Raw genomic sequence first — 12,764 nt, 5'->3', positions numbered from 1 at the left:
ATTACACTTCAGCAGTATTATGGAGCAGTGATTGCCATGCGGTAGAAGACTGAGACTCAAGATCATATGTCGCGGGTTCGATACCAGGATGCAGTCTTATATAATTCACCTTTTGTGCGTTGATTATATAGTATTGTCACTGTTAACAAATAAGTGTTCAGAGGATGAACAGCAGTGTCCTTTGCGTATCATAATATCACACTTCAATCGCCAACCCAACTGCGCATTTTAAATATACTTTATAAGAAATATTTTTGTTGTGTCGTAGAGGCCTCAAGGAGCTAGCGCGACGAGTCAATCATAGTGAATTAAATTATCATAACATTTCTTTATAAATCATATATCAAAATAGTGAAAAATTTATGGTTAAGATTTTACAATAGTAAGTTTCGCTTTTAGAGATTACAATAAATACGTTGGTAAGTATATACTTTATAAGTATGTATACGAGATGCATTACATTACACTTACAATTTCTTTGGTTCTTTTATTCGTGAGTTTTATTGAGGTAAAATACATTGTTAAAACGTGTACCCACGTTAGGTTTAAAAGGCAGCCGGAAAACTTATTGAACTAATAATAAAACGAATCATTTCAAGATTGATCGAAAAAAAGGTTTTATATATTTTTTTTATTCCGTCTAAAACTTTAAGTGGATTATATTTTTAACGAAGTGATTGTCATTCCAGCTTCGAAATCTGTTTATTTATTTTAAAAGTTTCGATTGCCTTTTGTTCCAATTTTTCTATTAATATGAGGTTACGAACAATATAAAATTATAGTATACAAATACAATTCAGTTAAACTAATGATGTTTATAGAGCGCTAATCAGAGTCAATTAATATTCATAATTACGATAGTAACAAATTTACCTAATAATAGTCATTAACCCATAAATTAAATAATCTGCCTCTGTTTTTATTCGTATGCACGTAAGAAATGACTTATAACCGACCAGAATATTACTTTAGTTGTTGTTATTGCCCCGAATTATTATATTACTATTCCAACTCAGGAATAAGGAGATACGTAGACGAGCAAAAGTAGCTAAGGTAATCCAGGAGAATGGCAAGTTGGAATGGCTGTAGGCAGGCGACGTAGCACGAAGAATAAATGGTCATTGGGGTCATTGTTAAGGTTATGAAGTGGAGACATGAACTAAGCAAGAATTGGATGACCATACACATGTAACCGTTTCTATTGAAAAACTATGGGGGAGCACTATGCCCCGCAGTTGATGTACAGTTAAAATGATTATGATGAAGACTGGAACGAAGCCCGTCGGAACACCTACAAACTTCGCACTGTTAATAATTTTCGGCATGTCGCAAGTCTGATAAAAAATATAAATTAACAAAACCTTTCTTCAGTGTGGCCAATTTATTTATTGTTTAAGTTATCTAGAACGAATTTTCTATTTTTTACAATGCATAGCTTTAGCTTCCTTTAAGTAATTACATATTCATTGTAATGATACCATTTCCTGTTTGATTACATACTTACTCGCACTTTAATTATTGTCATATGTTTGATATTACAATTAGAAATTCAATAATTAAATTATTAACATGAACCAGTAAGGGCAGCGTACGGCTTCGATAACACTGAATGCCGGTCGCATCTAACGGGTCTTAGTAAAAATATTTCGGGAACGCCTATATCCAATGAACTTCCTACGGCTGAAATGATGATGGAATGTTTGACTGTTGTTTTAATTTACTTTATGGTATGTATGGGAAAATAAATGTGTTTTTTTACTATTTTTCATCTCTCCTTAAAAACTTTTCTTAGGTAGTGCATGTATAACGAACACTTTAAGCGGTTTATTTTATTTACGTCGATTTATCATTTAATCTAAAAAAATATTGCAGAACGTATGCTATACTGGTAATGATATAATCATACAAGAGTGAATTTCATGAAATTTCATGGTGTTGTTGCCATGTGAGATTAATTGATAAGAAATTTTTCTTGTCTATCATATCACAAAATTTCCGTGAAACGTTCACTAGATATCTTCACAGCGTGCGTCGTTGTCTTCAGATTTTTTTATTGTTTTTTATCGCATTTAATAGGAAAATAAAACAAAGGTAAGTCACCTAGAAAAGAAAGTTGAAGTGACAGTGGGCTGCCCACACTGTCAGAAGAAACCATGGACTTTAGATCCTGCCGTTGAGACGATGAACCGGCAAACACTGTATTCATCTATAAATTGGACAGACAACCGTGTTAAAGTCGTCTGAAGTCGTTGGAAGCAGGCCGTTACAAACTCGTCCTTTCGGAGGTATAAGCTATTTATTACCCTTAACTCTTAAATTATGTCCTGCAGTTGACATTTTTCGCCTGAAATGATGATAGCCGACAGGATTTTGTTTTGATTTCAAAGTTATTCTATAAAGTATATTTTCATAGTATTCCTATTTTAATTCATTGCATCTTATTTGTGAAAATATTATATGGTAATCTCCTAAATTCTATTCCATTAATTTTTATCAACATTAGCTATAAATTGATATAAAAATGACATAAAGATCTATTTTCATGTAAAATAACACGAAAAAAATTATAAGAGAATTCATTTAATTGATCGTCATAATTTTATAAAATGATGGTTTCTATAAAACTTATATTTCGTAAAAAGCTTGCTTTCTTTCCACATAAGACATTAAAATTGTAAATTATATTAAGATTTATTTATAGAATCTGTAAAAGTACATATTCTAGATAGAATAGTGACTATATTAGGAAGAATCGATCTGAAAGTAGTTCACTTTCAGATATAGTTACTTAACACGGACTGAGTCTTAATAAATTAAAAAAATGTATACACTATTTATATAATAACATGAACAGAATTATATTAAAAGTGTAAACGGAATAATGATATGTATATAATTGTAGGCATATTGGCAAGCCTACAGTCGCTCAACAAAACATAGTAGAGGATAGCTCTCTCCATGTTTCTCGGGATTTCTTTAAGTACCATAGTGGATTGACAACTTGAATTGGCAGCGGAAAGAGTACATAGCGTGCAGAAATGATAGCCGCTGTGATCTTAAGGTTCTGGAGTGAAGATCACAGAGCGGTAAGCACAGAGCAGGACGTCTGTCCATAAGGTATACAAACTACAGGTACAACTGCTTCTTTAGTAAATCTGTGAGGAAAGCCCATGTCCAGCGAGTGAAGACCTGCGACCGAAATGATGTACGATGATGATGATTAATATAATTAAATACATTCCTACAAGCCCATAGATACTCACTCCCCAGCATAGGCCTCCTCCAAACATATCTATGGGGGGATATACTATAATCGACACTCTTGGCAGGCACGTTGGCGATCGCAGTATAGTATTATGACGCTGCTGCTCATCTTCTGGAAACTCATCTATGAGCAGTGACAATCCTATATAATTAACGCACAAAGTGTGAATTGAAAAAGACTGTATCCCAGGAATCGAACCCGCAACCTACAACCACTAAGTCAGTCCTCTACCGCTGGTCTACCATTGCTTATTACTCGTAATAAATTATTTTAAAAGTGTGCATTACTGGTAATTAAAATAATTCAAAGTAAAAACTAATTGCAGGTTTCGTAAATGAGTAAGTAAAAAAAAAGATTTGACACAATACAAAAAAATATCGTAAACTTTTATTTCACAGCGTCATTTGTCACGCCGTTCGAAACAGTTTCCAATGTGGCACATTAAAGGTAATTGCTTCGTGTCCAACACATTATGAAGCCTTCAAATGGAAAAATTATTTTGTACATGGATGTAAAATACTAATACAACACGATAGTGGATTATTGAAATGGTAAATATAAAAATGGAACAATTTTTAAAAGTACTTTATGAGAATTAGATTTAAGTTTATTTTAAAAAAATGGGCAAACTTTTGACTAATTCAATTATTTGAATTATTATGCAATCTGTAAATAGTAAATCGTATTATGGAAGCCTTTAAAAATAAATAGAATGGCCAACTGATCGACGACATCGCACCCTTTTAATATTAAGATTTTATATTAATTGCGTGACTTCACACATCGAATTGTTTACTAAATTTATAAATTCTTTGCTATAAAATAAATGACTACTTATATATTAAGGAATAATTTTGTTTTTCGAATTGTGAACAACATTCCATTGTAATTCGCCGATAAACAGATAGTTTGTTATTAATTTTGTCTAACTTTGTGACGTCAAAAGCATCACTGCACACGAATGTTTTTTTTTTTTTTTTATTATTTCAATTTACTTTTTGCAGATATTTCTTTAAATATTGCATACTTGTTATCTATCTCAAGTGGTGACAAGCGATTTTTGTGATTTATTTATCAAAATTAATAAGAGATTCTTTATATTCAATATTGAGATTAGCACAAGAAACCAGCCTAGGTTATATTTGCAGTAATAAAGTTGACATTGGATGCAAAATACGTTAATTTAAGACTACAAAAATCGATGTTTCATTATTTCTAATTAGTATCGCTTGGTTTTATTGTTTTGCTCACAATGTATTTTTATTTGTGTTTACTGAACGAGGTGAACGAGTCACGCGACAGCCTTTTGTCATATACAATCTTGTACGTTCAATGGCCTGAAGTTAAAAACAATCTGCCCGGCCAGCTCATACGTCCATTGGATTCAAATCGAGAACAGTGTCTGAGTAGGTATTGAAAGATCTGAACCACGGAGCCATCACATAAGAAGGAATCGTCGATTATTTAAAAACAAGTAAGGTACTGTTTGCAATACCTGTGCCCTCTTAACGGTCGTTACTTAACAATTGTATGTATTTACAACTTAACAGTTAAAGTTGTACATTAGATTACTTAAGTTACCGCTTAAATAATCGCGAGAGATTTAAACTTAAATATTACCATACATAAGTTTGTGGCTTTCGCCTACACTATGGTAAATTGCAATATCTGATAATTTAATGCATCGGTAATTAATACCAATTTGGAAAAACCGTGGTAATATGTGCTTTGACTTTCTCTAATGTTATATTTAAATTTTATATTCACATTATTTAATAGTGAAAGTACAGTTTGATCTCAAAAAATGTCAAATATTTCGGAAGCACATTTCATTTTTAAGCCGTGCATGCTGTATTAATGATTCATGTACCGCTGCATATGAAAGGAGCGCCAAAATGAATGTGTTAATTAATAAGTCCTGTCTAAGTTGTTGTTACATTATAATTTGTTTGAAGTCAAAGTGGAGTTCGTTATGCTTTAGACTACATTCGGTTTATTTAACAAGAATATAATTATAACATTGATTAAAATCATATGCCTCTGCCACTTCCGCTGTCAACTTGCCAATCCGCTAGGCTATGTTGGTAACATTCGTTTGTCTACGAATCTTCCTATTCCTGCTTCGATATTGTAGAGAAATAATCCCATGCATATTTCCTCTTTCTTTCTTTATCACTTACTTGTCTGCATATGACCACCAACTCACCTATTGGAAAAGGAGAATGTGGTCGAAGATGAAGCACCCACTCAGTAAGTACCTGTTCAGTCTGATTTAGAAGACCTAGGTTCAATTTCCCGAGAAATAATAAAGCCGATACCGGGAAATGTAGAATCGAAACGCTTAGTACGATTCCAACTGTAATAAATTAAATAAAAATAATAACAAACAACAAATACAATAATTTTTATCAGCGGTAGAGACGACATGGATCCCCATTAGATGGACGGACTACAGAGTCAAGGTCGTAGGAAGTCATTGTAGCAAGTCTTTGGGGGAGACCAACGCTAGTAATTGTCTATCAGCTGACATGATGTTGATGATACACAAAATTAAGTTTCAGTTAAATTTAGTACAAATTGAAACGTTTTTACAATGTTTATCCAATTATACTCGTAAAAAAATATATTTGCTATTTTATTGCTAGTAACGAAAACTCAGAATAACCGATAGAAATCTCTTAGAACTGTAAGTTATACGAATCACCTGATCTTTAGAAGATTATCTGCACTTTTCTCTATATATAATTTTTTAATAAGTGCACTTTTATCTTTGACAACATTAATTTTTATCAAGTACTCATAGGCACAAGTTACACTTACCTAAAGGTCCATCGTACCATTTTTTTTATCTGTCCACAGTTTTGTCAAATCGGTCTATATAGTTTATAAATATATCTGTAAATCCTATGATTCTTCTTGTTCGTACTTTATATATTATATAAAAAACGCTTCTTACTTACATAAAGATGTAAATTGTTTATAAAAAAATGAGTTAATTGTTTCTTATAATTTACTGGCAGAATAAAGTTTAAAAAATAAACACTAAGTTCGTTGTTAACCTTTATTCAAAATAAAAAAAGAAATGATACAAAATGTAATCGTTCTAGTTTTGAACTGGCAGTCGCAAGTAGCAAAATACGCTATTGTTATTTCTGTTCAACCGTTTTAAATGTCTGTTTTGTGCCACTTGAAACCGTAGCCGGGTTATAAGTCCTTTAAAAGTTTACTGGAATAGAAATGTCAACGACAGCGTGCTTGTTCAGAAATGGACGCAACGAACGAACCACATGTTATATCATCGGAAATCGTTCGACAACACTATTATTATCGCAGCGATGTGCAATTCGCTGTTATCGTTAAGAATGTACACATAAAATATTAATTAAAATAATTGAAACAATAATTTTAAGTAAAAATCATATTAAGCATAAAAAATCTAAGCTAAGATATATTTTTTAACCGAGAAAGCTTAAGAATTTTAAAACATGTAGAAACCGGTTATTAATCCTATATCATTACAGTCTACATATGTATATACCTTTAGATTAGTCTGGATCTAGAGTATATTTGCAGTAACAGCAGAAATCTAGATTCCGGGCCGTTCCATTAATTTAAATCAGAGGCCGCTTAGATCACATAGAATGCTCCTGAGAGCGAAGCCAAGGTAATAGACATTTACGCCTAAGGCTTAGAGAAAATTTGTGAGGATTATTTGTAGTAATATTAAAATAGTAATAGATATTTGATCAACACTTCTATCGTTAACAGGAGAAAACTATCCCCGTACGAGGTGCAGTGATTTTATATCTTTATTATACTGTACAGGTAACGGATTTATTTGTTACATTAGTAAGAAAATGACCAACATTTAGCGACTTCCGCACATGCAGCCGTAGTCGTGCAACAAAGCGCACCGCCCGCGAGCCCGCCGATAAATGCACATGCGGCAAATAATGCGAATTACACAACTACCATCGTCAAATCACTCAACACGTGTTTCCCCCCTCCACCGGGCATCTTCAGGAGTTATGTTACACCGATTAGTGCCAAACTACTGTTGCATGTGCGGAAGTGGAAAAATATTGATCCTTTCCTTGCTTAGGATGGACTACCGCAAAATAACGCCTGATTCCATTAAATTATTTGTTAAAATTATTGCATTTCTATATAATCAATTTATCAATTAATAAAGTCTTCTTAGAGTAATAATCTAGGACAGATTCCAGTGCGGTCAGCCGCCTCGCTAACCTTTAAGTACGAATTTCGTAGAACAAGGAAAGGTTACTTTCCATGTTTGGTGAATATTAACGTACATAGTGTGCTTGTAATAAACCTGCAATAATGTAAACCTCACCCTCGCAGTGCCGGGAAAGGTTTACATTATTTTCAGTAGGTGACTTTTGGTTCGGGTGCCAATCCAAACATTTGAGAACAAACATCTAAAAAGTTTTAGTCGGAATCCAACTTAACCCAGTCCTCCACGGAAGGGCAGAGAATCTTGTGCTGAACCTGCTTTAGAATTTTTTTATTAAATATAAAAAAATGTAGCCGTCGCATCACACTCCGACTAGAACCCTATACGATTAGCATACTGTTATATTCCGATTAATATAGGTCTTGCGTTAAAAATTTCGAACAATTTAAATGGACCCTGACTAAAATTACCAACTTAAATGTCTGAAATATGAAGTAACTTTTATAATTTATTAGTCGCTATCGTTTTAAAATTTTAAATAATATGATTAATCTTATCTTAACGTTTAATTCGCATAACTTATTAGAAGCTTCATGGCAAACTTTTATTTCAGTGGCGAGCCTAATATTACGGTAAAGTTTTTTGTAATGAAATAAAAATGTGGGTCGGTAAATACTTACTCGCTTCCTGGTGGACCCAATTAATAAGTTAATGCAGTTTGTCCTTTGTTGATTCCACAAATAAAACGTTTAGTGACTTGTTTGTTATTGAACCTAAACCTGAAGTATACCTCACTTCCCGGCCTCTTAATTAAATGCACGCGAGTAACTACACTGAGTATGACATCCAGAGACGGACGAAACAAATTTACAAAGTAATTACAAGCACACAATATTTCAAAATTATTGTGAGTTATCTGGTCTTTTATTTCGCTGGGCCAGGCCTATGTCTCGTGCAAAGAAAGAACAAAATAATTTACTTTACATCATCGACAACTTTCTTAAAAATATTTTTTTGACTCTCTCCGCTTCGTAAGGTCTTATACTTGTGCAGAAGTAACAGGAAGAAACTCAACAACAACACATCTTTTTTTTTAATTAATGATATCGATTTATATTATCAAATATATATCATATAAATATAAACAAAATATTCAAGCGATATCATTTCCAAGGATTCTTTTCATTTAAATATTGACGTGCCTCGCCATGAGAAAGCGAGGACATGTTCGTGGGAGTAATAAATAAATAAAATTTTGTGAATTAAAATTCTTCATTTTTTTATTTCGATTAAGTTCATCACATGATTATATTGACTATTTTTAGAAATAAAATTTCACGAAATGCTTTCTGTTGCGACATTAATTGCATTCAGTGACCTGTCCATTTTAATATTAACAGCGCAATGTTCCGTGTATCGCACAATTGCGGCAATTAATTAAAACGTACCTAATTACGAGGGACCTCGTTTGAAACACGTCAGAAATAATAACGCAAATAAAAGGAACGTATGGAGTTCATCAAATACAGTCGAGGGCAATTTATGTTACGAACATAGCAAAGTGTCCCACGTGTTGATATTCCCACTCTTAACATCGTTCCATTTTTGGTATGTTATTGTTGTATGTGATAATTTTTAGCTTTACTTATAATCATCAAATTCTCGGAATGATCGAAAATAGGTGGATAAAAAAGCTTTAAAAGGGCGAACTCATGTTGTAGGAACCGAAAAGGTTTACTTTTCGGTTTCTACAACATCGAACTCAGGGTTCACGGATCCGGAATCGACGTGATATGACGTTCGTATTGTTACAATATTTCATAATACTAGATTAGCGTTGCGTAACCGAAGCTTAACTTTAACATAGATAATGTCAAAGTTCACGTGCCAACAAATAACTTAGGATAATAATCTTTAAGTTTTTGGTGGGTTCTCAAAGTATTTTTAATATCGTTAAAAACTTTTTATAACTGATCAAAATTCTTTCACGAATCTTTCCTCTAATCCAGTAAAAATTCTATGTATAAATCTATGTAGTGGTAGTAAGAAAGCTTTAGCGAGGAAAAAGAGACCCAGTTTTGATCTGTATAGTGTATCTTACAGAGACTATTTATAGTCGTGATTGACCCAACACTATGTCAGCGACTATCCAACTGTCAGCATCTATATTCAAATTCAATTCGGCGTTCGAATTTCAATTAGAACGATCAATATTAAAGCAACAATAAAAAGTATTTAATTTGCGGAATCTTTTTTATAATTTATTCTTGATTATCTTATAAGAAAAAATTTTGATATTTTTTATTACAAAATAATAAGTAAAAATCATTGCAAGACATTTCCTTTTTCCACGATTATATCTTCCTGAGAACTGAAACGAAAAATTTCTCTTTGTTCGTTAATGGATGTTACGAAGCTGCAAGTAAATATTTTTAATGACATCGGACTTGTTATCGATCGCAGAATATCTATTGCTGGATATAGATAGGAGCCTCCCCGTAGATCTTCAATACAACCGGAAACAAAGTCGTTTGTTTATCTTGTGGGTGGACATCCTCTGCTGCGGTTGCTTTTTCATTTCCGTAAGCTAGATTTTTTCTGTTTAAAAATATTTTATGAATGAATGTTAATTAGAATTAAAATGAAATATTATGTAATATTTTAAGCACCATTAATTTTCTTGTCTCTATGTTAATTACTAACGTATATTGTAGCTAAGCCTTAAAAAAATTAAAAAAAAATAATCACTGAAACTAATGAAAAAAGATATGATGCCGAAAGATATTTATTATAATTATCACATATCCTGGTGTGGCAACACGCTTGTAGCGCGTGCATATGACAGCCCATGTTATTTTTAATTATAAACAATGACTATCGCAGTTTACGAAATATTTTCACGATAACTCTCGTTTCACAAGATTTGAAGTCAACATTTTTTTACATTACATTATAAAGTATATCCGGCTGAATCAACATTGTTTTTTAATTTAAATTACAAAATCTGCCTTGTACACTGACCCTTGTCAGGTTATTCACACGTAAAATAATAAATAAACATGTAAATTTGATTTAAATACTAAGAGTACTAAATATGCTAAGACTTAAGTTTAATAGAAATTAACGAAAGCACTGGATTTTATAGGACTTAATATAATATAAAAGTGTACGTGTGTGTGCGTCTGCGTGTAATTGTGATAAAACATATACATCTAATGTGATACTAAATTTCATTATTCCAGTAATAGTAGTAACAACAGCGCCCTTCAAACTAAAACAAAATAGTTTTTGGCTCCAAATATACACTACAGACGACCTTTAGGAAAAGGGACGTATCGTATTACGGTTTATTTCAACGCATGTTAAAAAATAATTGGCGGGAAAATTTAAAATATATGTACACTATTTTATTTTAAATGTAGAATTATTATTTAACAAAAAATAAAAATTCTATTCTTCTCAAATAAATGAATCAGAATCAATTGTCTAATTGTATGATTCTAAAAAAAATGTTCACGTGCGTGCTTCGCGTTCAAGTGCAAATTAAACAAAACAAAAAATTATCATTTGTTACACATGTTTATAGCGTCACGTAATTCACGATTTAAGTGTAATAGAGTTAGGTTCTAAACATACTAAGTGGAATGTTACAATGGAACATTCTGAAACCGGATCAGTCTTACAAATATTTTTATCAGGTTACCTGTCGTTTATTAGCACAATTTAACACGGCGCGAAGATATCATGCTCCATACCCGTGTTTCACGCTAATATCATACCTGATTAGCGTAGATTTTATTCCATATCTTACCAGATTAGTGTTCATGTGAAAATTTGGAGTAACACGTGTGAATATAATGTTTAAATATAAACTTTCTAGAAAGTTTACAGCGACATTATATCTTTGTACACATAAATTTATCATTAATGTGCATTTATTATATTAAATATAACGTAAACGACCTCGCTCTATGCTTGTTACTTAACTGTTGGAATTTTGTATAGTAAAATTTTTATTAAACGCAGATACTAATGGCTATCGATCCGCATATTTTTTTTTATTTCGTGACCTTGAATGTGGATTCTATGATTAGATTCAAGACATTTGGAATAATATAATGAACTACGCATCATATAAATATAACGTCGATAAACCAATAAATATTTTAATCGCTAAGTGTCAATGTCAAATTAACAATGGGTAAAAGATTCGCAGACTTTTAATTAACATTTAAACAAAAACTTAATGTAATTTTATATGTCAAAATAGAACACAATTATTAAAATAAAAACAATGAGTCTTCTTTGCCAATACACGTTATTTTTTGACTGATAAGAATAAAAATATCTCATTGAAAGCACATAAATAAGTATGATGAAAAAAACGTAGGACAGAAGTGAGACGTCTATTGCTATTCAAATCTAACAAACATTTATTGATACAGGGTGATCGGAAATACATAGTAAAATCTTTAAAAGGGTGAATGCATACATGTAATGTAATTTGTCAGCAGTCAGTCAAATCGATCTCCCTGAAATATATATATATATATATATATATACTCGTACATTAATTTATTTTATCTTTTGGATTTCGTCAAACCAATAACTTCAAGCAGTACAAAGTCTGTAGTACCAGATAGTAAATAATAATTAATTTTAAAACGCAGTAATCCGAATTGATAAAATGTCTTTTTTAACTATTAGGGAGACCGAAAATAATGTCGCTTTCTCAAATTAAATTCACACGACTACATTTATAACAAGTTTTCATTTCTAATCAACAAATGTATTTTCACCTTCGTTATCAACAACCTTTTACCATCTAGTATACAAATTTTCAATGCCGGAGTGGTAAAAAACAATCGTTTTTTCTGCAAAATATGTCGATAGAAACGACCTTATTTTCCGGTACCCCTATCATATCATGTGTACTGCTTAAGAGACAAGTGCACCTTTAACTAGTAAAAAACATATTTAAAAATTATAAGCGTTGAGATTCGATTCCGTTAGATTATGAAAACATGAAAGAAAGTTATTTAAATTTACTTCGTTTCATTAATATTCATGAATATAGGGAGTAAAGACCGGTTTACTAAATACGTCTTTAGGTTAATCGGATAGTATGCTCTATAACAAAATTAGCATAAATTTCCATATTGTTACATAATAATAAACAAATTGTTTAACATAATACTTATTCGAGAAAAGATAAAAATTATGAACTCATATCCTTGTGATCTTTGTAGAGTATAATAGTACTGAATTTCATTTTATAGTATTATATGGGTACAAAATTGGCAA

Source organism: Battus philenor, unplaced genomic scaffold, assembly GCF_028537555.1.
Source record: "Battus philenor isolate CCGP_79_NKW_IND1 unplaced genomic scaffold, ilBatPhil1.0.hap1 SCAF_1, whole genome shotgun sequence".
Lineage (NCBI taxonomy): Eukaryota > Metazoa > Arthropoda > Insecta > Lepidoptera > Papilionidae > Battus > Battus philenor.
The sequence above is the reverse complement of the archived record's forward strand: the minus strand, read 5'-3'. Positions refer to the sequence as shown.